Source organism: Lactuca saligna, chromosome 6 (genome assembly GCF_052625555.1).
Source record: "Lactuca saligna cultivar CGN05327 chromosome 6, ASM5262555v1, whole genome shotgun sequence".
Classification (NCBI taxonomy): Eukaryota; Viridiplantae; Streptophyta; class Magnoliopsida; order Asterales; family Asteraceae; genus Lactuca; species Lactuca saligna.
In genome coordinates this window covers 65,642,600-65,669,053 of record NC_136422.1, presented here as the reverse complement: position 1 = coordinate 65,669,053, position 26,454 = coordinate 65,642,600, and positions in this window count along the sequence as shown.

The following is a 26,454-nucleotide window of genomic DNA, read 5'->3' as shown; positions in this document are numbered from 1 at the left end:
TATAGACCGAGAGATGAAGTCTTCTTCAGATATCGAAAAATATTCTTCACAGCAAGCATTTGGGTTCTCTTGGATTAGCTTGAAATCTGGCACAATAACAAACAGAGAACATGATATCTGGTCTACTAGCTGTTAGATACATAAGGGATCCTATCATTTGTCGATAAAGAGTTATGTCCACAGCCGGTTTCTCCAGAGATGGAGTTAGCTTGTTGCCGAATGCCATTGGAACCTTTACTTTTGAATCACCCTTCATTCCAAATTTAGTCAGCAGATTTTTGGTGTATGCTTCCTGGTTTATAAAGATACCTTCTGGTCCCTGTCTAATATTCAAACCAAGGAAAAAGTTAATCGGACCCATTGTGCTCATTTCAAATTTAGTTTCCATCAACTTTCTGAATTCAGCGGTTAAGCTAGGATTCGTGGAGCCGAAGATGATATCATCGACATAAATCTGAACAATCATCAAATGTTCTCCTTCCTTCTTTCGAAAGAAGGTTGGGTCAACCGAACCTTGTTTAAACTTTGACATTTTTAGAAAGCGAGTTAGAGTTTCATACCAGGCTCTTGGTGCTTGCTTTAGCCCATAGACAACTTTATCCAGTACATAGCAATGATCCGGGTACTTTTCATTCACAAAACCAGGTGGTTGATCAACATAGACAGTTTCTTCTAATTCTCCATTCAAGAATGCACATTTTTAATCCATTTGGAAGACTTCGAAGTTCTTGTGAGCGGAATATGCTAGAAAAATTCGAACAGACTCTAACCTTGCCACAAGAGCAAACGTTTCTTCATAATCAATCCCTTCTTCTTGACAATAGCCTTTTACAACCAACTGAGCCTTGTTACGAATGACATTACCTTCTTTGTCCAGCTTATTCCTAAACACCCATTTCAAGCCGACAACAGAGGCATCTTTCGGTGTAGGAATCAATCTCCAAACTCTGTTTTGTTTGAATTCATTGAGCTCATCCTGCATTTCTTGAACCCAATCAGAATGATCAAGTGCAGCATTTACGGATTTCGACTCTATTTTGGATATAAAAGAGTTAAACATACAAAATTCCCCTTTGGAGAATAATGTTGTTTGTTTCGCCTTCAGTTGAGATCTAGTAAGGACACTTTCAGAGGATTCACCAATAATTTTCTCTTTGGGATGGTCTTTTCTCCATTTTACTAGCGGAGGATAGCTTGGATTATATTCTGGATTTAGTTTTGCTTCAACTTCAATTTCAACATCTGACTTATCCCCTTCACCTTCGTTAGTAGAACTATCACTTGTTCTCTCCTTCTCCCCCTCGACTGGCGAAGTGAAGCCTATGTCTTCAGCAGAATCGGCAATTGGTGTCTCCCCCTCGATTGGACTATCGCTTGTTAATTTCGTTTCAGTTGTTTGAGTATCAGATGAACTATTAGATTTTGGGGTGGACTGGGGATTCTCTCCCTCAACAGAAATTCCAGATGGTTTGAAAGTGGTAGAATTCTCCCCCTGGAACATTGAATCGGAGTTTGAAGTACTAGGTGATGATTTAGGAGTAGGTGTTTCGGTTTCCATTGTTTTGGCAGCTTCGTCTATTACTTTCTTCAGATTATCTACCTTGTTGTCTGCTGCTGTTGCCTCCGAATGTATTGCCTTCTCTGGTTCATCGAACAACCGAATGTATTCGTCAAACAAATTGGATATTGGAATCGAGACCTGTCCAGATGCTGGAAATATGTCTCCAGAAGCATCTTCTGTTCTTTGAACCTTCTTCATGTAATTGTTGTCAAAGGTGACATAATAAGTCTCTTCTATTCTTTTGGAACGCTTGTTCAACACTCGGTATGCTTTTGATGACAGAGAGTAACCCAGAAAGATCCCCTCATCGGCTTTAACATCAAACTTATTTCGGTTTTCTTTAGAATTAAAGATAAAGCACCTGGAACCGAATATGTGGAAAAACTTGATGTTTGGTTTCCGATTCTTTAAGATCTCATAAGAAGTTATTTAGAGTCGCTTGTTGAGGAAGGACCGATTCTGAGTATAACAGGCAGCAGCAATGGCATCAGCCCAAAAGTATAGAAGTAGAGAGGCATAGCTGAGCATGGTTCTAGCTGCTTCACACAACAATCGGTTTCGTCTTTCAACAATTCCATTTTGCTGTGGTGTATAGGGAGCCAAAAAGTTGTGTGTAATCCCCTTATCAGCCAAAAAGTCTTCGAAATCCTTGTTTTTGAATTCCAGCCTATTGTCACTTCTGATGTTTCTCACTGTCTTCTTTAATTGAACTTCCACTTGCTTGATGAACATCTTCAGCTTGGGAGTTGCATCTGATTTCTGTTTAAGAAAGAAAACCCACATGAAACGTGAAAAATCATCTACAATTACTAGAAGGTACTTACTTCCACCGATACTCTCTATAGCAGATGGTCCACACAAATCGATATGTAACAGTTCAAGTGCTTCCACGATCTTGGTATTAATGCGTGCTGGGTAGATTTTTCTGCTCTGCTTTCCCATTTCACATGCTGCACATAAATGGTCCTTTCGAAGTTGAGAAGAGGAAGACCTCGAACGTGATCACCAATCACTAATTTGTTGATATCTTTGAAGTTCAGGTGAGATAGTCGTCGATGCCAAAGCCAACTTTCATCAGTGTTTGCCTTTGATAGCAGACAGATAGCTGGTGTCCCTCGAATAGGATTAAGATTCAGAGGATACATTTCTACTTTTCGTGCAGATTTTAGCAGAACTTTCTTGGTTTGCTTTTCTATTATCTCAGATCCTGTATCATCAAATGATAACTTCAAGCCTGTGCCCACAACTAATTGCGAGACACTTATGAGGTTGTGTTGCAATCCCTCTACATAAGCCACCTTTCTGATAGAGAAGTCTCCATTAGTTATCATCCCATATCCTTTGATTGTTCCATAGGAGTTGTTTCCAAATTTCACAGAACCACCATCTTTCAGAGACCGAAACTCCCTTAATTCCTCCTTTCTTCCTGTCATGTGACGCGAGCAGCCACTGTCTATATACCATGCGTCGTCAAACTGCTCGTCACTGATTACCTGCAAATTCAAGCGGATTTAGGAACCCAAAGTTTCTTGGGTCCTGGTGAGTTTTTCACAGAGAAAGGAATAACAATAGAAGCATCAACAAAATAAGTTCATTTGACGAAAGTTGTTTGATCTTTTCTTTTGATGGTAAACACCTTGATTTTTGTTTTATCTTCTTTAAATCTTAATGTATCTTCATTAGATGGTTTGGTGTTTTTTGTTTGATTCGTAGGTTTAGGGAAGGATCTCTTATGTTCATCTTGGAACCTGGAGGATCCATATCTAGAATTGAGACCGAACTTGGGTCGAGGACCGAAACTTGGTTGATGACTGAAGTTGGGTTTAGAACCGAGACTTGACTATCAGTTTTGGGATTTGGAATAATAGGAATTAGGACTGGAATCTTCCTTTGACTTTTCCTTTCCTTTATCCATGGATTCTTTCCTAGGAGGCTCATAGTTAGGATTTTGAGAATTCCAATGCCTTTTCCGTTCATTCAGATTCGAGGCATATCGTTGATTTATGAGTCTTTTATGTTCAGCTAGCTCCTTCTGAGATTTGTGAACATTTAAGCTGGGCTTTGATTTCTCCTTCTTAGTCTTGTCTTCCATTCTGGTTTCGGTGCGATCCTTAGTTTGAACTTTCGGTGCTTCCTGTCTCTTGAGTGGTCCTTTCGGTTCTTTTCTTTCGATTGGAACATCAGGTTGCATTGATGGTTCTTCAGGAACATCTTTCGTTCCGCTTGTGCTGGGAATATCGAATCTGGAAGGTTTATTGATGGGTTCTGGTATATATCATTCTTTGACTCTCCATGTGGTTTTCTCAGACAGACCCACAGTCTCATCTGCATTGTCAATGGGAGCAGACCAGAAATAGTCTTCGCATCCTTCAGCATTATCCTCTTCAACTATTGTCCTTAATTCAGCTGTTTGTCTTTGAGTGACTCCAGTCACAACATAAACTTGGTTTGGTACAGTCTGTACCTTCTGATAGACCAAGGCATTTTCTTTGAGTTTTGGTTTCTGTTCCTTTGATAGACGAGCAAACTCAACTGAGTTTTCTGAAATAAGAGGTTTTTCGCTCTTGGCTTCATTTTTCACAAACTCAGAACAATCAACAACATCTTTTACTGAGATTTCACTCATCTCACTCTTTGTTTCAAATTCAGAAGAATTATCTATTATTATTTTATTATCCTTGACAATTTTGCCATTTGATTCATCGAATGTTTGTATAGTTTCGGTTTTAATTTTCAGCCTATCATTTTCATCTAAGATATCTTTTAACAAAATTTTATGTTCCTTAGAATCGATGAAAGTTTGTATCTAATCTAAACCTAGCCTGTATGACATGGATGTTTCTATAGAGGATACTTCTGATTCACATTCTGCTATAACATCATCTTCCTTAAATTCAAGAAAGGGCAAAATCATTTTATGTATTTTCTTTCCAATTACACAATTAAGATGTAATTGAGCAATATTAGTATAAAGACGCTTAGAAATTAAACAGAAAACATTTCTTTGTTTTAACAATTTCAAATTGTCTCTTTGCAAATAAATACTCTCATCCTTAGCCCTAACTAACTCTGCTTCCTTCTACTCGATCCAAATCCTTCTCTCCTCACTTTTTGAAGACACCCTGCCGAGTTGGTTAGTTAGGTTAGAGTTTGCTAAGCGGGTTTGCATGAGGCTACTACTTAGGTTGTTAAATTTAAAGTTTAGTTCATTTAATTCTTCTAGATATTCAGTTTTGGGAATTTTAAGAGATTCAAGGAGAGAATGTACCTTCTTGATCAATCGATCGCAGTCGTTGATCTTCTCACTCACTGGCTTGGCTGCAAAACACTTGTTTTCAGTCATGTTCTGTTCTGTGTCTGCACTTTTGGTTGATGGACCAGTAGTAACGATAAAGCTTTTTCCACCAGAACCTTCATTCTTTGCCACCAACGCCTTTCCATGAGTGGGTCTTCTAACCTCTTCGTCTTTAGAGTCTGTTGACCAGACTTCTACGCCATCGAACTCATCTTCCCCTGCATTTTCTTGTACAATAAGAGCATTCATCGAGCTGTTGGAAGCCTTTTTCTTCTTGACTTCTTCAAGTTTTCGCATGTAATACGCTTCATCATCTTCACCCTCTCTCTTCTCAGCCATCTTTCTTAACATGCAATCTTTGGAAAAGTGGTTCTTGCCGTAACAGTAGTTGCAGTCGTATCCAGAGTCTCCTACAAGCTTGTTTCCCTTTTTCACTTACACCTTTTGAGAAGAGACTTTTGGTTCCTCTTTTGCTTTCTCGGAACTGTAACTACCTTGCCAATTTCGGTTCTTATTGGTGGGAAATTTTCTTCTTGCGAATTTCTTTTGATTTGTTATCATTAGAGCACACTCCTCACTTGTAAGATCACATTCTGACATGTCTGGCTCTTTATCTTCATCAACAACTCTTTTTCCTTTACAGACAAGATCCAGCGATCCCATGCCAGAGACCACTTTCACCTCCTTAGTTACAACGCTTTCATGTGACTTTAGTATCCCAACTAGTTTCGCCAGTGAGTAGGATTTGAACTGTTCATGCGCCTTCACAGTGGAAACCACAGCCATCCATTCTGGTCTGAGCCCGTTCATGAATGTAACTTTCTGTTCGATCAGCTTCCTTTCAATTCCATGCTTGATCATCTTACTTAAAAGATGATTGAACCGATTAAAGGTCTGAATGAGCTTCTCTTCAGGTTTCTGTTCAAAAACTCCAAATTCTGACAGCAACAGAGTTTGAATGGAGTGTTCCAGATCTTCATCAGTTGAGTAGTGTTCCTTCAAACTATCCCAGATTTCCTTAGCAGTTGTGCATGAGCCTACAAGCCGAAAGGTGTCAGATTGTAAGGTGAATCTTATCATTCGCATGGCTTTAACATTACACAAAATTTTGTCCTTCTCATCTTGTGGCATCTTCTGAACATCTGTCACAAACTTGTTGTAATCTTTCTGTGTCTTGACGATCGTGTTTGTTTCTGAATGCACAAACAGTCCAAGAACAATAGCTTCCCAAATAAGATAGCCATTATCTTCAGATCCAACCACGTAATCTTCAAAGTGATGAGCCCATACTTCGTAGTCTTGAGTGTAGAGTATGGGAACTCTAGTTGTAGATCCGATGTTGTTTGAGATGTTAATAGGGTTTGTATACGTATCATCATGAGACATGGTGAGCTGCTAGAATCTTACCTGTAAACTTGAGATTAGGGTTTTATCAAAAGCGGAGTAGTCGTTGTTAAGAAGACCACTGTCACACCCCAAAACCAGGAACGGTGGAAACGTTCTGGGGCAGAGGACGTCATGTATAATATCAACAACAATGTAAAGTAGTAAACAAGCAACAACATCATCCATTGCATTAATAATATAATTATTATACAAATGTGTTCTGTTAAATTTTGATAAACACTAAAGCATAAATCAAAATGAAAGATAAGTCCTGAACAAGCTCCATCTTCCTTTCTCCTTGCATCGGTACCTGTCTATGATGACCTGAGGATACAAGTAATTTTGAAAGAGAGTATCAGCTTTAAAGCTGGTGAGATCATAAGTATTTAGTGTCTTAATTTGTATGTAAGAATATGTAAGTATATGTATTGTAAGTATTGAAAGTGTATATGAACTGTAAGTGTTTGAAAAACCCTAGAATCCCTATGATTCCTACTAGTATATGAAGGTGTCTTCTACCAAGACCTAACTGTTTTGAATGTAGTCTTCTACCAAGACCTAACTGTTCTGATTGTATGTTTCTTGTAAGAGTATGTATTTTCCCAAGTATAACTATCATTATCCAAAAATATAGTTTCTACATTAATATGCGTCGTGTGAATGTTCACGAAGTGAATGTAATGGGAAAATGAAATAGTACTATGGTGTAGTGTTGTAAGAACTACAGCCGTACTAATTACCTTAAACCGGATTTTATATTAAGGCATTATGTGATAAATTGCACCATACTATCAACTAGTAACAACGGCATAATGAATGGTCGTAATAACGGAATGACGTTTGGCAACCGCAGACCTACAGGTCCGGCTGTAGCTAGCAGCAAGGTGTAGGATTGTCAGTCCAGTATAGATCTATACGCAAACTCACGCTCTCCCTCCAAGAGAATTCTGGCTACAACTCGAGCCATGACATTTAAGTCATGCTCCGATTTAAATCACAATAATTAACGTATTCTTGTATATGTACTTTAATGAACTGTTCTAGCTGTAATGTAATGAACTGTTCTAGCTGTAATGTAATGAACTGTTCTAGCTATAATGTAATGAACTGTTCTAGCTGTAATGTAATGAACTATTCTATCTGTAATGTACGTGCTCTCTACCTAGCAAGTATAGTAATGTAATCGTTCTAGTATAGTTGTATATGTTCTCGTCCTAGTATAGTTGTATATGTGATGTACTGTAATGTTCCAGAAAGTATTGACTCATGAATGAACTGGCTCATTGTATGATATCGCGTTCCAGTAATGGTTCTAGTATCTTCCTAAGCTACCCATATGGTAGCTTTCTAGTAACCTAAGTGGTACGTATGGACATGGATGTATACCCTTGCTACCCAAGGGCATATTTTGAACTGGAAAGACCCTTTATGACTATATATGTACACATGATATATAACTAATATTTAAATGACTTTCGGACGAATACCCAATATCCCACCAGACCACATCTCAAGGCGCGAAAAGGAAATAGGGTGGATAGCCTTCCTAAGTCTTTTAAACATTTCTTATATAACTATACATATAGAGGCATGCAATTTATAATATAAAAGCATAAATAAGTTTTGTAAGACATTTGAAATATAAGTATTATTTTAAGAAAAGATCGACTTGATGTCAATCTATAAATCAATTTGAAGGCATAAGTCTAATAAAACAGTTTAAGTATAAGGAAACATTTGTTTGAAACACAGTTGTAAATAAGTTTGAAAGGTAATGTACGGAGTAAGCTGTACAGTGTAAAAAGGAGTTTAAAACATATAAAATGTTTATAAAGTCATTTGAAGGAAACTGTTTGGTAAAACGGCTAATGAGTAGCCAAATCATTTGAATGATGTATATTAATCACATGTGATTGATGTAATAAGTAATAGAATTCTACTTACTAATCACATGTGATTGACATAATAAGTAGCATGATTCTACTTGTATCCCCCTCCCCATAAAACATTTAAAAATAGTTTAAAACATTAATTAAGGGGTATGAACTCACCTGCAGTAAGTGACTGGAATTGAACGGACTGTTATCGTACGGAAGGATCGGACAAGTGCTTGGTGTCAAGTGGAGACTTAGACACACACAATGATCCTAATTACATATGAAAACATATGTATATAAATAATTAGTGATTATAACACTAATTATACAAGTAATAACATTTAAGCGCGAGGAAAACACTTTTGGTCAAGTGCGAGGAGGCTAAAGGGTTGCAACAAAGGAGTGCAATGCCCCTAATCTGAGTTTAAGGTCAAAAGACCATATTCTTTGGAGTTTACGACCCAAGAGAGTAAGCTCCTAGCCATAAACTCTTAAACAAGGCTTGGAATGGTACTTTCAATTACTACAACCTTAGTGGGAATTGTTTCAAGGCCTATACAAGTGTTTGGGCACCATATTGACTCCTTTGGGGAGTTTACGGCCCAAAGACCCTTTTCCCTTGGAGTTTAAGGTCATAAACTCCCTTGGGAGGGTGATTATGGTGCTTTCAAGTCTCAAACAATTCTAGGAACAAGTCTAGGCTTTAGTACTTGGCTTTAGGAGGGTTTATGGCACCATTTGGTACCATTTCTTGGAGTTTACGGCCATAGAACATTTTGGGCCGTAAACTCTCTCACACATGGGGTTCTAAATGTTTTAGCTAGTCCATAAATCATCTAGGTACATGCCCAAATTGTCTCATGGCCTAAGGAAGTGTTTAGGGTGTCCTTTGACCCCTTTATGGGAGTTTACGGCCCAAGAAATACTCTTGGCCATAAACTCTTCAATACTTGTGCTTTTCTTATGTTTCCTAGGTCCTAAACACATTAAGGTATTTGCCAAAATAGAGTCCAAGCCTTTGGGGGTGATTAGGGCACTTTTAGCCCTTGAAAAAGGGGTTTATGGCCCAAGAGCTTTTCTTGGCCGTAAACTCCTAGAACTTTATGATTTGGAAGTGTTTTGGTGTCCAAATTAGCTACAAGCATTAGAGGATAAATGACTTAAGCCTTAGGGGTCATTTAGGGCACACTTTGGCCCTTGGAAATGGTGTTTACGGTCCAAGAAGCTCTTGGGCCGTAAACTCCAAAAGGTTGGTGTTCTTGAATGATTTCTAGCCTCAAATGTTCATACACTAAGTCCTTAACTAGTTACCTAACAAGGAATTGGGACTAGATGGCCTTTAGGCCTTGTTTTGGAGTTTACACCCCAAGAACGTTCTTGGTCCGTAAGCTCCCGGATCTTGTGTTTTGGACATGTAAATAATGTTATTAAGCATATAACAAGTATTAAAACACATCTAGGGAAGTAGACTCACAATCTGGGATGAAAACCCGAAGATCCGTGAGAGAGAAATTGGCTTTTCTCTAAATGGAATTCAACTAATGAACCAATTTGGTTCAGAATTCTATTTATAGTCCTGAGATTTTTGACAGAAAATATTTCTATTCTCAGAATGGATTCTAATGATCTAGGGTAATGGAATTTACAGTGTTGCACAACATCCTAGTGCAACCACTCTCCTAATACCCCTTTTTGGTGTAAAACCCTGAAACTGCCAAACTTATTTTCTAAGTCTGAATTTTCACTGTAACTGATCTTCATCTATTGGCTTGATATGGTTTATTCAGAATGAAAATTTCGGGTTGTCACATCATCCCCCTGTTAAAGGGAATTTCGTCCCGAAATTAGAATTTAGGCAAGGAAGTATGCACGAATGATCGAGTTGTGAGGAGAAAACTTCCTAATCGATTGGTTATAGCGCACTTAAGTGAAATCGGGCTCTCGGTTGGCATTCCAACGAACCTTCACTAACTGGCGACTGCGTTGCTTCGTCCGCTTGACCTCTTGGTCGAGGGTCACTAAGGTTCTAATACGAAGGAGAGGATCTCGACGAGTGGACTTGCAAGAGTCCTAACGGAAAGGTATGGTTTCACAATCGAGAAGCGAAGTGTAGAAAGTATGTTACTGAGTTCGCGGAGTAGGTCTAGTTTGTGCGAGGCACAGGACCGATTCTGATAAGAATCCCGGAGGTCCTGTCTAACTTGGATTTAGCTTTCCACACTTTACGAAGCGTATTAAGCCATTCCCAGAGTGAGTTATTCTAAAGAACTTGGTCACTCACTTGGAATCTTAAAAGTTCCTTTTCATGCGTAACTTCTCAGTCAAAGGCCACCCCTTGTTGGGTCAAAGTCGTACGAGTTTCTGTAGCTTGCGAGGAGTTCTAAATGAACTAAGGCGGTAGGTCGGTAAGACCTATAATTTGGTAAATGACTGTCAACATCTCTGGTCTCGATAAATGCTCAACGGTTTTGACAAATCGAAAGAGTACTCAAAATTTCCCACACTACTAATAGTGGGTCTTAGAAATTTGACTCTTCAATTTCAAAACTCGTGCTTTAAGAACATCACTAAGAGTTCCTCTGAAGGGAATGTTTTCCCACGGGTTCCTTCTTACTACAAGGGTAGATAAGCAAGTCATTACATGGAGAAATGACGAACTGATCCAGGTAAGAAAGACGTACCCTACTCGTTTTAGCCCATAAAAGCTATGGGTGTGTTTGTCCTATCCGAAGGGTATCACTACGGACTCGAAGTGTCCATATCGAGTTCAGGAGATAGTCTTCCGGACATCTTTCCCTAACACTCGAACTGGTGATATTCGGATCCCGGATCCATTCCTGGAAGTAGTTTCTTTCTTTGCATTTGCTCAACCATTTTGTCTACGCGCGGCAGAGATAACGATTTCTAATGAAAATCTCGACGGAGTCCTCGATAACCGAGGTACATGCAATGCGATCCGTCGATCTCTGGAAGAATATGACCGAGGTTCTCTAGGGTGAGAAACCTAGTCTTCTAATTCTATTTATGTGTAGTTCGCTAAGTTGTCCAAACTATTCTTGTATCTCCGTGGGTGTTTAAACTATAAGGTGATCTGTTTACGGGAGTCGTATCGGGTTCTATGCTTGTTCTCATGACGATGTGATTACTTGTACTTAGGCAGTTCTCCGTCCTGAAGTTCATATTAGAATTCATACTTAGTTTCACAATCACCCTTTTGTGTATACGAGTCATATATATTTAAAGTTGAAAAGGTAGTCGAATAACTGGTTCTTCTTTAAGTTCACATCCCATCGGGGAAAAAGAATTTAAAGTGGAATCATCAATTCTAAACCTGTAGAACCTTGATTATATATCACTCTTATGCATACATTCTTCAGTGATAGATCAACCGCATGAATCCCTGGATTAAACTTGACGTACTGCACGAGTGGTACTTCGGGGATTTCTTCGGAAAGAAAATAACTAATAGGTACTCCTGGCATGAGTACTTCGGTGTTCTGATGTGACGGTTTCGCTGGAAAAGTGATTTAGAAGAAAGAGGTGTACGTATGAAGCTGTTTTTGTGAGGATCAAATTGAGTCGAGTCGTATGATAATGTCGAAATCATACCGAAACTTAAAGACATTAGATTTGAACATAAGACGTTTACAGACAAAACACAACCATGCAACCATGAACAGAGTTACAGTACTTTAGATTTACCATAAGACTATTGCAGCGAATAAGATATACTACAAAAGACAAGTATACGCAGCACGAGAATTCCTATACAGACAGGATCTCGCAAAAGGTAAGACTCTAGTTGCACTAGTTTTAGATAGTTTATAAGTCTGTTACAACGAAACGCCTAATTTATATATAACGTGGTTCCAGAGCAGGCTCTCCTGCAGCTATGATCCTGAGAGTTCTCCCATCTGCGCCAGAGTTCTTTGCTATCGGGCAGTCTTTCTTGAAGTGCCCTACTTCCCCGCATTAGTGGCATGCCTGGGTAGTACTAGCTTTGGCGACGGGATTGCAGTGTTTAGCTAGTGTTATGTGGACACGAGTGCCCTCCTCGTTACTCCACCTTGAAAATTGTTTCTTAAATCGTTTTGCGTTATAACTCATCTAGTGTGTAGGGTTAGTCGCGATGAAAGGGGCTTGAGTGATGGGTCGTTTTTGTGCTACACAGTCACGAGCATGGTGCCCTATGTTCAGGCAATTGCAACATTGCATCTCATGGCAAGTCCCATGATGATGGAAACCACAAGTATCACACTTCGGGAGTTTTCCCTCATATGGCCTGCTTGGCACTGGGATGGTAGGGGTTTCCACTTGTTGCGGTTGCAGAGCCAACTTATGGAATTTCTTGCGTTCTTTCTGGGCTTGACGCTTTCGTTTCTTTTTCTCTGTCTTTCGGATTTGCGAGCCAATGACCGTTACTGTTTGTTGGTTTCCAGGTTTGGTACTACCATCTAAACTCTCGAGTCCTTCTTCAGTCTTACTGGTGTTGCCTGAGTTGATGTGTGTAAGGAAAGTTTTCACAGCAGCTGCTACTGCAGCTTGTAACGTAGCGGTGTCGATATGGAGGATAGGGATTTCGGTGCTCAGCTGATCGTTTTTGGATGACGACATTATTCTGTAATACGAAAATAAGGAGTTTGTGAGCGATTTTGGTTGACCCTGATGTACGTAGATTGTTCATGTAAAGAGTAAGAGTATGATCTCGAAAGTTTGACCTACATCCCTATGATGCAGTCCTAGTAAAGAATGAAAGTATGTTCGCGAAGTTTTGACCTACATCCCTATGATGCAGTCCTAGTACGGAATGGGAGTATGTTTGTAGAATGGTCTCAAGACGTTTGTTGTGCAAGCCAAGGTATCGTAAGTTGGTGAATAAAAGATCCAACCTGGAAGAGACTTGGAAATGTCTCCGGAGATAAATCACTATAGTCCAATGACTTGACTAAAGCATGATTCAGATATACTCTAATGAAAGAATGATAAGAGTACTTAAATGAAGAATGACACAGAAGTTAGGCGGCTGTCAATATCTTTGATATTCACAATGTAAAGATTCTGGAAAATGACCTTGTAAAGGTCTCACATCATATCAGGAGAAGATAGTTTCTGACAGCATAAAGGCCTAGCTAAGGTACTTACGGAACAAGATAATTTCATAGAAAATGCCACATCCGACATAGACAGAAAAATACGATTCCTTTTTATAAGGGAAATAAAGTAAAGCATCTACTACTGGCGACGGTCATCCCTCTGGTGAACTCGTAGTTCAACCAGTTGACATTCCATGTTAAGTAGGTGTCTTTCACACACCATCTGGCGTACCCGGAGCTCTATGACTCCGGCTCGTGATTCGGTCAGTACTTGCAGCAGGGTTTCATGGCTTCTCTCTGATCTCTCGTGTGCATCTCCTAGATGAATGGTGTGGAGGGTATGCATTCTAACATAGGCGACTACTCCTGTAATCTGATGTAGGGATGTCCTGCCTTGAATCTCATTTCGGGCCACTCTGCGGACTGAGATTGGCAAGACTATATCTGCTAAGCCCTCATTGCTCAAGTCGTAAAAGCTTCGTTCGCCATAAAATAGCATAGACTAATCTTATCCTTGGCTCCTCGTTTCCAAGCATTCCCCTCACTCAGGGGGTCGGGCCATGAAAAGCCGGACTAGGGTTAGGAATTGGAAGGGAGCTGTTCGGGGTAGGTTTTGAAACTCTGGTTTGGAGTTAGCATCATACGAAAGGTCTTCGTCATGGTGATCATTCAAGGAGATAGGGTGATCATTCTCTGGTTCTTCTCCAAACCAACCAGCTATGACTTCATTCGGAAGATATTGGTTGTCAAGGGGATGGAGTCCAGTTATGTTTTCTATGCGAGAATTTAGGGTAAAAGAATAACTATTAGACGAACTATCTATGTATAATTATTTAGAAAATCTTCATCAGTTACATCACTATTTGTGAAGTGCATACCAGCTATGTGTAATCTAAATAGGATAGACCTTCGAATAAGTGACCTTAATTCCAAATTCACACATAATAGGGGTAAGTAAAATTATCACAGATTCTAAGTCTATAACATCCTAATTACATGTAGCCTTAGTGTATCCACTTAGCAACTATCAACTTAGTAATGAAGATCCCGTTTTAAATTCTCAAGTATAAAGTACTTCTAGTAACACCAAATACTCCTATAGTATTTTAAATTTTAATGTTATGTTCTATTGTTCTCATTGTGGTAGGGTTGGTAAGATTTTAGCATTGTTTCAACCACACACTTAAACTTAGGCACATGCTAGTCAACCCTCGGATAATATAGGTGATCAGGCTATATCTTCCCAGTTTTGACCATATGTCTCTAAGCCCACTTGTGTTGTCCAACAATCGTAATTCTTTTGTACTGTCCTAGTGACACCGATTTTAGTATGAATGCAGCACGTATACTTACTTAAATATTTTACTATTTAAAGTATAAACTCTTGGTCAGAGTATTTTTAATCCCTTATGTATTTATAGTTAGTATATCTTTTATGGGTTGATATGCTTAATTCACTATAAACAATGCTCTGATACCAATCTGGCACACCCCAAAACCAGGAACGGCGGAAACGTTCTGGGGCGGAGGACGTCATGTATAATACCAACAACAATGTAAAGTAGTAAACAAGCAACAACATCATCCATTGCATTAATAATATAATTATTATACAAATGTGTTATGTCAAATTTTGATAAACACTAAAGCATAAATCAAAATGAAAGATAAGTCCTAAACAAGCTCCATCTTCCTTTCTCCTTGCATCGGTACCTGTCTATGATGACCTGAGGATACAAGTAATTTTGAAAGCGAGTATCAGCTTTAAAGCTGGTGAGATCATAAGTATTTAGTGTCTTAATTTGTATGTAAGAATATGTAAGTATATGTATTGTAAGTATTGAAAGTGTATATGAACTGTAAGTGTTTGAAAAACCCTAGAATCCCTATGATTCCTACTAGTATATGAAGGTGTCTTCTACCAAGACCTAACTGTTCTGAATGTAGTCTTCTACCAAGACCTAACTATTCTGATTGTATGTTTCTTGTAAGAGTATGTATTTTCCCAAGTATAACTATCATTATCCAAAAATATAGTTTCTACATTAATGTGCGTCGTGTGAATATTCACGAAGTGAATGTAATGGGAAAATGAAATAGTACTATGGTGTAGTGTTGTAAGAACTACAGCCGTACTAATTACCTTAAACCGGATTTTATATTAAGGCATTATGTGATAAATTGCACCATACTATCGACTAGTAACAACGACATAATGAATGGTCGTAATAACGGAATGACGTTTGGCACTCGCAGACCTGCAGGTCCGGCTGTAGCTAGCAGCAAGGTGTAGGATTGTCAGTCCAGTATAGATCTATACGCAAACTCACGCTCTCCCCCCAAGAGAATTCTGGCTACAACTCGAGCCATGACATTTAAGTCATGCTCCGATTTCAATCACAATAATTAACGTATTCTTGTATATGTACTTTAATGAACTGTTCTAGCTGTAATGTAATGAACTGTTCTAGTTGTAATGTAATGAACTGTTCTAGCTGTAATGTAATCAATTGTTCTAGCTGTAATGTATGTGCTCTCTACCTAGCAAGTATAGTAATGTAATCGTTCAAGTATAGTTGTATATGTTCTCGTCCTAGTATAGTTGTATATGTGATGTACTGTAATGTTCTAGAAAGTATTGACTCATGAATGAACTGACTCATTGTATGATATTGCGTTACAGTAATGGTTCTAGTATCTTCCTGAGCTACCCATATGGTAGCTTTCTAGTAACCTAAGTGGTACGTATGGACATGGATGTATACCCTTGCTACCCAAGGGCATATGTTGAACTGGAAAGACCCTTTATGACTATATATGTACACATGATATATAACTAATATTTAAATGACTTTCGGACGAATACCCAATATCCCACCAGACCACATCTCAAGGCGCGAAAAGGAAATAGGGTGGATGGCCTTCCTAAGTCTTTTAAACATTTCTTATATAACTATACATATAGAGGCATGAAATTTATAATATAAAAGCATAAATAAGTTTTGTAAGACATTTGAAATATAAGTATTATTTTAAGAAAAGTTCGACTTGATGTCAATCTATAAATCAATTTGAAGGCATAAGTTTAATAAAACAGTTTAAGTATAAGGAAACATTTGTTTGAAACACAGTTGTAAATAAGTTTGAAAGGTAATGTACGGAGTAAGCTGTACAGTGTAAAAAGGAGTTTAAAACATATAAAATGTTTATAAAAAGTCATTTGAAGGAAACTGTTTGGTAAAACGGCTAATGAGTAGCCAAATCATTTGAATGATGTATATTAATCACATGTGATTGATGTAATAAGTAATATAATTCTACTTACTAATCACATGTGATTGACATAATAAGTAGCATGATTCTACTTGTATCCCCCTCCCCATAAAACATTTAAAAATAGTTTAAAACATTAATTAAGGGGTATGAACTCACCTGCAGTAAGTGACTGGAATTGAACGGACTGTTATCGTACGGAAGGATCGGACAAGTGCTTGGTGTCAAGTGGAGACTTAGACACACACAATGATCCTAATTACATATGAAAACATATGTATATAAATAATTAGTGATTATAACACTAATTATACAAGTAATAACATTTAAGCGCGAGGAAAACACTTTTGGTCAAGTGCGAGGAGGCTAAAGGGTTGCAACAAAGGAGTGCAATGCCCCTAATCTGAGTTTAAGGTCAAAAGACCATATTCTTTGGAGTTTACGACCCAAGAGAGTAAGCTCCTAGCCATAAACTCTTAAACAAGGCTTGGAATGGTACTTTCAATTACTACAACCTTAGTGGGAATTGTTTCAAGGCCTATACAAGTGTTTGGGCACCATATTGACTCCTTTGGGGAGTTTACGGCCCAAAGACCCTTTTCCCTTGGAGTTTAAGGTCATAAACTCCCTTGGGAGGGTGATTATGGTGCTTTCAAGTCTCAAACAATTCTAGGAACAAGTCTAGGCTTTAGTACTTGGCTTTAGGAGGGTTTATGGCACCATTTGGTACCATTTCTTGGAGTTTACGGCCATAGAACATTTTGGGCCGTAAACTCTCTCACACATGGGGTTCTAAATGTTTTAGCTAGTCCATAAATCATCTAGGTACATGCCCAAATTGTCTCATGGCCTAAGGAAGTGTTTAGGGTGTCCTTTGACCCCTTTATGGGAGTTTACGGCCCAAGAAATACTCTTGGCCATAAACTCTTCAATACTTGTGCTTTTATTATGTTTCCTAGGTCCTAAACACATTAAGGTATTTGCCAAAATAGAGTCCAAGCCTTTGGGGGTGATTAGGGCACTTTTAGCCCTTGAAAAAGGGGTTTATGGCCCAAGAGCTTTTCTTGGCCGTAAACTCCTAGAACTTTATGATTTGGAAGTGTTTTGGTGTCCAAATTAGCTACAAGCATTAGAGGATAAATGACTTAAGCCTTAGGGGTCATTTAGGGCACACTTTGGCCCTTGGAAATGATGTTTACGGTCCAAGAAGCTCTTGGGCCGTAAACTCCAAAAGGTTGGTGTTCTTGAATGATTTCTAGCCTCAAATTTTTATACACTAAGTCCTTAACTAGTTGCCTAACAAGGAATTGGGACTAGATGGCCTTTAGGCCTTGTTTTGGAGTTTACACCCCAAGAACGTTCTTGGGCCGTAAGCTCCCGGATCTTGTGTTTTGGACATGTAAATAATGTTATTAAGCATATAACAAGTATTAAAACACATCTAGGGAAGTATACTCACAATCTGGGATGAATACCTGAAGATCCGTGAGAGAGAAATTGGCTTTTCTCTAAATGGAATTCAAATAATGAACCAATTTGGTTCAGAATTCTATTTATAGTCCTGAGATTTTTAGCAGAGAATATTTCTATTCTCATAATGGATTCTAATGATCTAGGGTAATGGAATTTACAGTGTTGCACAACATCCTAGTGCAACCACTCTCCCAATACCCCTTTTTGGTGTAAAACCCTGAAACTGCCAAACTTATTTTCTAAGTCTGAATTTTCACTGTAACTGATCTTCATCTATTGGCTTGATATGGTTTATTCAGAATGGAAATTTCGGGTTTTCACAACGACGGATTCGATAAAAGCGGAAACCCTAAATATTTGAGAATACAGAAGAAAAGTGTATTGACGAACACAATCTCCTGCTCTGATACCAATTGTTAGAACAAAGTTCTATCAGGATCGTATGATTCTAAGCAAAATATAAATATGAACGTAATTAAGAACACAAGTATTGCACTAAATATGTAGAATGATTAATGCAAAATACCCCAGAAGAGCTCGATAAAGAACTTCAATCTATAGAGGTATATATCAGGGTTACAAGAATCAACGTGATCGACTATTCTATATATTATACGCATACATGCACGCATATATTTATAACAAAAACCTAACAAGTTATCTAGATAAATGGAAACTATTCTAGATAACTACGGATGGACAAGCCCAATCAGATTACAAATCAAAAAGCCCAAGACGCAACACTAAAATACTAAACACTTTTGAAAGGTTTATTTAAAATGACATAAAGTCACTTTTATTATTGTTTCAAACTCTTAGATATCTTGCAAAACAATTACTTTTACCTTCTTGAACAACCAATTACCTTCCAGTTAATTATCATAGGGATAGTTAGAAGAAACAAAACATTATTCCTACTTCAAGGAATCACACAAGAGTCAGTTCACTCATGAGTCAATACCAGTACATTACCTGATACATGAGTACATATACATATACTTACCTGATACATGAGTACGTTTACATATGCTTACATGATGCATGAACACGCTTACATGAATACTTGTATCTCGACTTGCCAGGATAATTTATTAGTACTATCTATGTAAATTGTCTTTTCTATCCCAGTTCAATGGGATATCTAGGCGGGACTAACCATTCCGAATCCCATCTGATTAGCACCAGTGGTTGATGACCATCTACGGAGGTATAAGGTTAATACTTATACAAGGTAGATCGATTTTGGGACTAACCCTTCCTGCCCCCTGCTGCTGCTACAGAGGACAATTGAATAATCTTCGGATGTTCATTAGGTTATATATTTCTCTTATTGCAATGTAGTGTTAATCCTAGTACCCAGTGATAACACTTACATTAGTACATTTTCCTATTTACTTTATTTTGTGATACATTCACATAAACGAGGAGTTAGACTAAGTACTTTTAGTACTAGTTAATAGAAAGGAAAAGCTATCATTTTTACTTAGAAAAACATTCGGGTCTTGGTAGAAGACTACATTGTCATAACAAAACATTCAGGTCTTGGTAGAAGACTACATTGTCATAACAAAACATTTGGGTCTTGGTAGAAGAGTACATTGTCATAACAAAACATTCGGGTCTTGGTAGAAGACTACATTTCATACTAGTAGGAAATAAGGGATTTCTTAGGGTTTTTCATACTTATATCAACTGTATTACTTAAAGGTTTTACATGACATTCATAACAACTTTTCAAAAACAAGATAACGACACTTAAATACTTATGAATTCACCAGCTTTAAAGTTGATACTCTCTTTCAAAATAACTTGTATTCTCAGGTCACCAGTAGACAAGTCTCGTCTTTTATTTTGATTGTATATTTTGGTGTCTTATTACAATGAAAGAACACATATGTATTAAAACTTTACTTATAATGCAATGGATGGTGTTGTTGCTTATTTACTACTTTACACTGTTGTGATACTGTACATGACGTCCTCCACCCTGGAACGTTTCCACCATTCAAGGTTTTAGGGTGTCACAATATGCGTCTCGACAGCTGAAAGAGCATGAAAATAACTACCTCACTCATGATTTGGAGCTGGCAGCGGTAGCATTTGCTCTAAAGATATGGAGGCATTACCTCTATGGCTTGAAGTGCAAAATTTTCACTGATCATAAGAGTCTCTAATATCCCTTTAATCAGAAAGAATTGAATATGAGGCAATAACGCTGGCTAGAGTTACTTAAAGACTACGAATGTGAGATACTTTACCACCCTGGTAAAGCAAATGTTGTCGCTGATGCTCTCAGTCAGAAAGTCAATCTTGAAAGAAAAAGGCTAAGAGCATTGATAGTAGAAGTTATATCGACAATTGTGGAGAGTATAAAGAAAGCTCAAGAAGAAGCTTCTAAGAAGAATGACCGAAAGGGAGAACGATTGGGAAAAACGTTAGTGTTCGGTATAAACAGTCACGGACTAAAGGTATTCCAAGATCGAATTTAGGTGCCTAATTTAGGAGGAGTAAGAGATCTTCTAACGGAAGAAGCTCACAAAACCATGTACTCGATTCAACCCGGTAGCACTAAAATGTATAGAGACCTAAACCCTACTACTGGTGGCCGACTATGAAGCTTGATATTGCAGAGTATGTGGCCGAGTTTGTGACATGTGCAAGAGTCAAGGCACAAAATCAGAAACCATATAGGAGTTTAGAACCTTTACCTATACCTATGGATAAATGGGAAGACATTGCTATGGATTTTTTCACTAAACTGCTCAGAACAAAGAATGGTCACGACATGATTTAGGTGGTGGTTGATCGCTTCGCTAAGAGTACGCATTTCATAGCAGCCAATGAGAAATGGTCTATGGATAAGATTTCGAATTCTTATGTGAAAGAAATTGTGAGGCTTCACGGTGTTCCATTAACGATTGCGTCGGATCGTGAAACCGTTTCACCACAAGGTTTTGGAGAAGTCTACAAGCGAAATTTGGTACCAAGTTGTGTTTGACTACAACTTACCATCCACAAACTAATGGTCAGAGCGAGCGAGTGAGCGATACAAACGCTTGAAGATATGCTGAGAACATGTACCCTGGAATTCCAAGGCAACTGGGATGAACAATTACCTTTGGTAGAATTTTACAACAATAATATTTTCCACTCGAGCATAAAGGTAACACCTTATCATGCTATGTACGGACAAAAATATTGTACGTCATCTTGTTGGGTGGAGGCTCGGGAAAAGCAATTTATGGGACCCAAGATAGTCCATCAAACTGCTGAAAAGTTGAAAATAATTAAGGAGAGACTGTTAGCAGCTCAGGATCGTCAAAAGTGCTATGCTGATAACAAGCGAAGACCGATAACTTTTGAAGTTATAGATTTGGTTTTGCTTAAATTCTCACCGTGGAAGGGACTTAAAAGATTTTGAAAAAAGGGAAAGTTAAGTCCAAGGTTTATTGGACCGTTTAAAGTTCTGCATAGGATTGGGAACCAAGCTTACAAGCGAGAATTACCAGAAAAACTGAATGTAACTCATAACACTTTCCATGTGTGTTATTTGAGGAAGTTCACGGGAGAAGTTCCCGATATAATTCCAATTTCTAAATTAATAATTGATGAAAACAAAAGGTTAATTAAAGAACCAGAGTCAATTGTTGACCAAAAGACTAAGAAGTCGCAACGCGAGACGGTCAAAATAGTGCTTGTCCGATGGAAACATACGAATGAGCCAAATTTCAACAGGGAAACGGAGAGTGACATGATGAATCGCTATCCACATTTGTTTGTTGATGTGTGATTCTGGGGATGGAATCATCCTAAGGGGGAGAGAATTGTAACGCCCGTGTTTCTAGGTTAGGCATTAATGATGATGTAATAGTCTAGGTTAACCTTTGTAACTCGTTCTGAAATAATAAGAATGTATTATTTGAGTATTATGTGTTTTGTGCTTAATTGTGTGACTTAAATGAATTAAGAATAAAAAATAAGTGTAATAATAAAATATTAGATAAGCCCAATATCTATGAAGGAAGTTGCAGTGGTCGTGACCAGGGTTTCGGATATATAAAGAATGCTGAAATCCGAGTTATAACGAAGGAGTTAGGACATGTCAAAGTTTCGCAACAGAACTGGTGCGACACTGTATGACGTAAATAGTGAGTTGGCGATAGAGCGATATTTAGCCTTAGTGATCTAAATGAAAGTTGTGGAATAAGTTAAACTGAGAGCGTGCATAAAAAGAACGTCTAAATCTGACTTCGTATGAGGAAGTTATGATTTTTCGAAGTTTCGACTTAGCGGTATGCAGCCCAAAGTTCGAATATGATATCGAGTGATTTCTAGCCGAAACAATCTAAACGAGAATCGAAGATCTCGTCTGTAATGCCCGCGTTTCCATGCTTGGCAATATCGTTGATGTAATAGTCTAGGTTAACCCTTGTAAATCTTTTTGAAGTAATAAAGATAAATTATGTGAATTATGTGATTTACGTGTTTCTTTTCTTAATATATAATATAGAGATAGAGAGATTCAATACATATCGATTGAAGGCAAATGGGCAACAAGCTGCGCTGCTAGCACTTTTTGGATGGCAAAACCAATTCTTTGAAAACATTTGTGGATCTAGGAGATATGACATTAGAATGCATGACCCGTTGGACTCTATTAAGGAGCTCCACCGCCTCTGGTGCGAGAAAACCAAATGTATCGAATGCAAAAGGAACAAACACATGTTGATTTTCTTTACATGCATTGTCGTGCTTTACCACTTTGCACGCAGCGGCTTTCAAAGCGGCATGCCCAACTGCGAAACCTCCGCTCCCCAAGCCAACTTGATGAGATACACCAGTAAGATCCACGCACACATGCTTCCCTCCTATCCATCCAAAGACCAAAATGTCAGCCGGTCTAAGTGTGGACCTGCCATCCTGCGGGTCCGTCAAAAAGTTCACTAGCGCTTCTTTCTTCACAGATATACCAGCACGCCGACAAGCATCAAAGAGAACATCCCGAACCACATCATGTCTATACTTGAAACCAGGGAGCTCTCTACAATAAACCGTGTGTTCCCCAAAGGTATCCAAACATGCCTTGGGACAAACTGGGCATATCTCGTCAATTGGGAATATGGGAATCATGAGGCGGTAACGAAGGATAGTTCGGTACTCCACAGGAGACAAATGCTGGACAAGACCATCAATAGGGATAGTTAGCAGAAAATCCTGAGCATGAAGCGCCCACAGACACTCAAAGACCGCTTTCTGTCTGACAGTCATATCGAAGTTGACTTCCATATCTTGGATGATTTTGCTAAAAAGGGCACACGCCAAAGCTTTTTGGGATTTAGGGGGGGTGGTGTCCTTATTAGTGAAACCGTTACAGTCAAATCCCGGAATCGTATCACGGAGACGAGTCATAGCACATAGATAATCCAATTCCATACCACCTATGCCACTATCACGTAAGATGTGGTCTTGTAATGCCCAAGATTGGGACCTCGAGGCAACAAATGCGTAGGAGGAAACCTCGTAGGCCGAGTACAAACCCAAACCACCGAAACGAATAGGTAAGGAAGATGTAGTGGTTGAAACAAGGATTCCGAAGATATAAAGAATGCCAAAATCCGAGTTATAGCGAAGAAGTTCTGACTTGTAGAAGTTTCGCAACAGAATCGGCACGACACTGAATGACATAAAATATGAAATTAAGATAGAACGATATTTAGCCCTAGTGATCTAAATGAATGTTGTAGAGTTCGTTAAACCGATAACGTGCATAAAACGAATGCCCAAATCCGACTTCGTATGAGCAAGTTATGATTTTTCTAAGTTTCGACTTAGCAGAATAAAGCCTGATTACTCAATTTGAGATCGAGCGGTTTTTAGCCGAAACAATCTCGTCATTAATAGTGCAACGATGAAAAGAAAGTGAAAACGGACGTCAGATGAAGAAGTTATGAATTTATAACAGAGTTTTCCTGTCCCAACCTACTAAAAATAAATAATAAAAAAATTCAAAATTAGCCGACGGTGTCTAAACGAAAGTTGTAGAGCGTAGTCTAACCTACGCGTGGATATAAAGAACGTCGAAAACGGAGTTCGTATGAGGAAGATATGAATTTCATAATTTTTATTAATAATTAAAATATATATTTAATTAAGAATCCGAATAATATCCGAAGGAGTCACTGATCCTATCCGAACTACGCCCAACGTAGAGTTGTACGCCCAACGTACAGTGAAGCATGACCCGCCTCAGACTCGAGTGCTCCGAATACATAAGAAGTGATGTTTCTGAAGCACTATGCCCCGCGTAGCTGAGCATTACGCCCAACATAATGCGAGGCTTCTGCCCCTATATAAAGGATGCGAAGGCAGCCGACCATTTTGCTCTTTTTCTCTTCTCTCTCTCCCGTTTTGCCTTTTTTTTCGTGCCAAAATTATCCCAAAGCCCTAGTATTATTCCCGAGTCCCGAAGCAAGTCCCAAAGCCCCGAAGATCCCAAAAAGTGATATTCCCGAGCCGAAGCTCTGCTCGCGAGAAGCCCGATTTTTGTAAAGATCTCCCAGTTTGACCGAAGGATACTACTTCTACAAACCGTAGTGTTGTCCGATCATCTTCTGATCAAGTGAGTGTGTAGTCACTTTCTTCTAACGCATAATTATGAAGTATTTTATACGAAATACGTGTTATGTGTATATTATTTTGTTATATGTGTGAATGTATATTTACTTTCTTGTATCTCATAGATATGATTTATTCTCTACGAAATACGTGTTATGTGTATGTGTCTCATCTGTTGTTTGGAATATGTATTGGATGAGAATGCTATACAGGTTTTAAACAATGTATAAAAATATATATTTTTATCTACTAATATGTTGGGTAAAACATGGGTAGATAGTTGATGTGTGATAAACAGATTAGAGGCCTCAATGTTGTTTTTGATTCAGTCATATAACGGAGTTTAGATGACGACCACGGACTTTTCTAGACATTCCTGTGGAACGCTAGTAGGCTCGCCACCTGTAGGTGTTAGTGAACTTGGGTGTTCATTCGATGTACTCCATCCCCCTCACGGTTGCCTTATTTGATATATATTGCTGGGAAACCCCCGAATGCATGTATTGTCGCCCCGATGAAATATTCTAAGACTAGGTCCCTTATGTTAGTTGTTTTAGGGATGGAAAGTGAGAATAACGGGAAAGGGTAATTGGGTTATTGTTGGTTGATGAAAATAAATTTAATTACTTATTGTGGGTTGAAAACCCTATATGCTCACCAGGCTCCCAAGTTTGTCACACTCAGTTTCTTTGTATTACAGGTAGTGGTGCCAGAGCATAAGTTGGATGACTTGTCAAGTTATTTTTGGATTATAGACCTGTTGTTGTAAATAATTGTTGTAAGGTCTGTATTGAAATGTTTATGCTTTTGGTCTGTTTATCGGAACATGACATCCCGAGTATTGTAATATAATGAAAAATACCTTTCTATAAGAAATGCTTTGGTAAATCTTATTTTTATCATATTTTGTTTTGGGAACAAATTCTGCAACTCTTTTAATCTAAGGATTACTCTGAAATCATTTTAAAAGCATAAATTAAACCGGTATTTTCTGGCTGTGATTTTGGGGATGTCACATCATCAATAGTAATGCAACGGTAAAAAGACAGACGAAAACGGGCGTCAGATGAAGAATTATGAATTTCTAACGGAATTTTCTTGTCCCGACCTACTAAAAATAATATAATAAAAGTTAAAGTCAAAATTAGCCAATGGAATCTAAACAAGAGTTGTAGATCATAATCTCACCTACGCGTGCAAATAAAGAATGTCGAAAACGGAGCTCGTATGCCAAAGATATGACTTTATGAAGTTTGGGGCATGAACATCTACTTGTGTCAGAGCTCACGACGTGAGCACAGTGTTCATGACATGAGCAGGTGATGGACGTCTTCCAGGGCAAGTGGCCATGATGAACGCAGTGACATCTTCAAGCTCACGACGTGAGCAAAAGTGGCTCACGACGTGAGAACGGTTTTGCAGCCCCTATAAATAGAACACATGGTCAACTAAGTTTAGTTGCTCAAATTCTTCTCTCTTGCCCATATTACCTCGATTTACGTGCAAGTTATACCCCCAAAGCCCTAAAATCATCCCAAGACCCGAAGCAAGTCCCGAAGCACCGAAGATCCCGAGAAGAAAAGAGTTTCTGAGCCGAAGCTCTGCCCACGAAAAGCCCAATGTATGTAGAGATCACAGTTTCGCTGAAGAGTTACTACTTTAAGAGTCATAGTGTTGTCCTAGCATCGTCTTACCAAGTGAGTGCATAGTCCCTTTCATATACACGATTTTAATATAAGTATCGATTGAATGTATTAGGTATATGTTTTATGTGAGTGTATTATTGATATCTTCTAAACGCATAGATATGATTTATTCTCTATGAAATACGTGTTATATGTATATGTATCATATGTTATTTGGAATGAGTATTGAATGAAC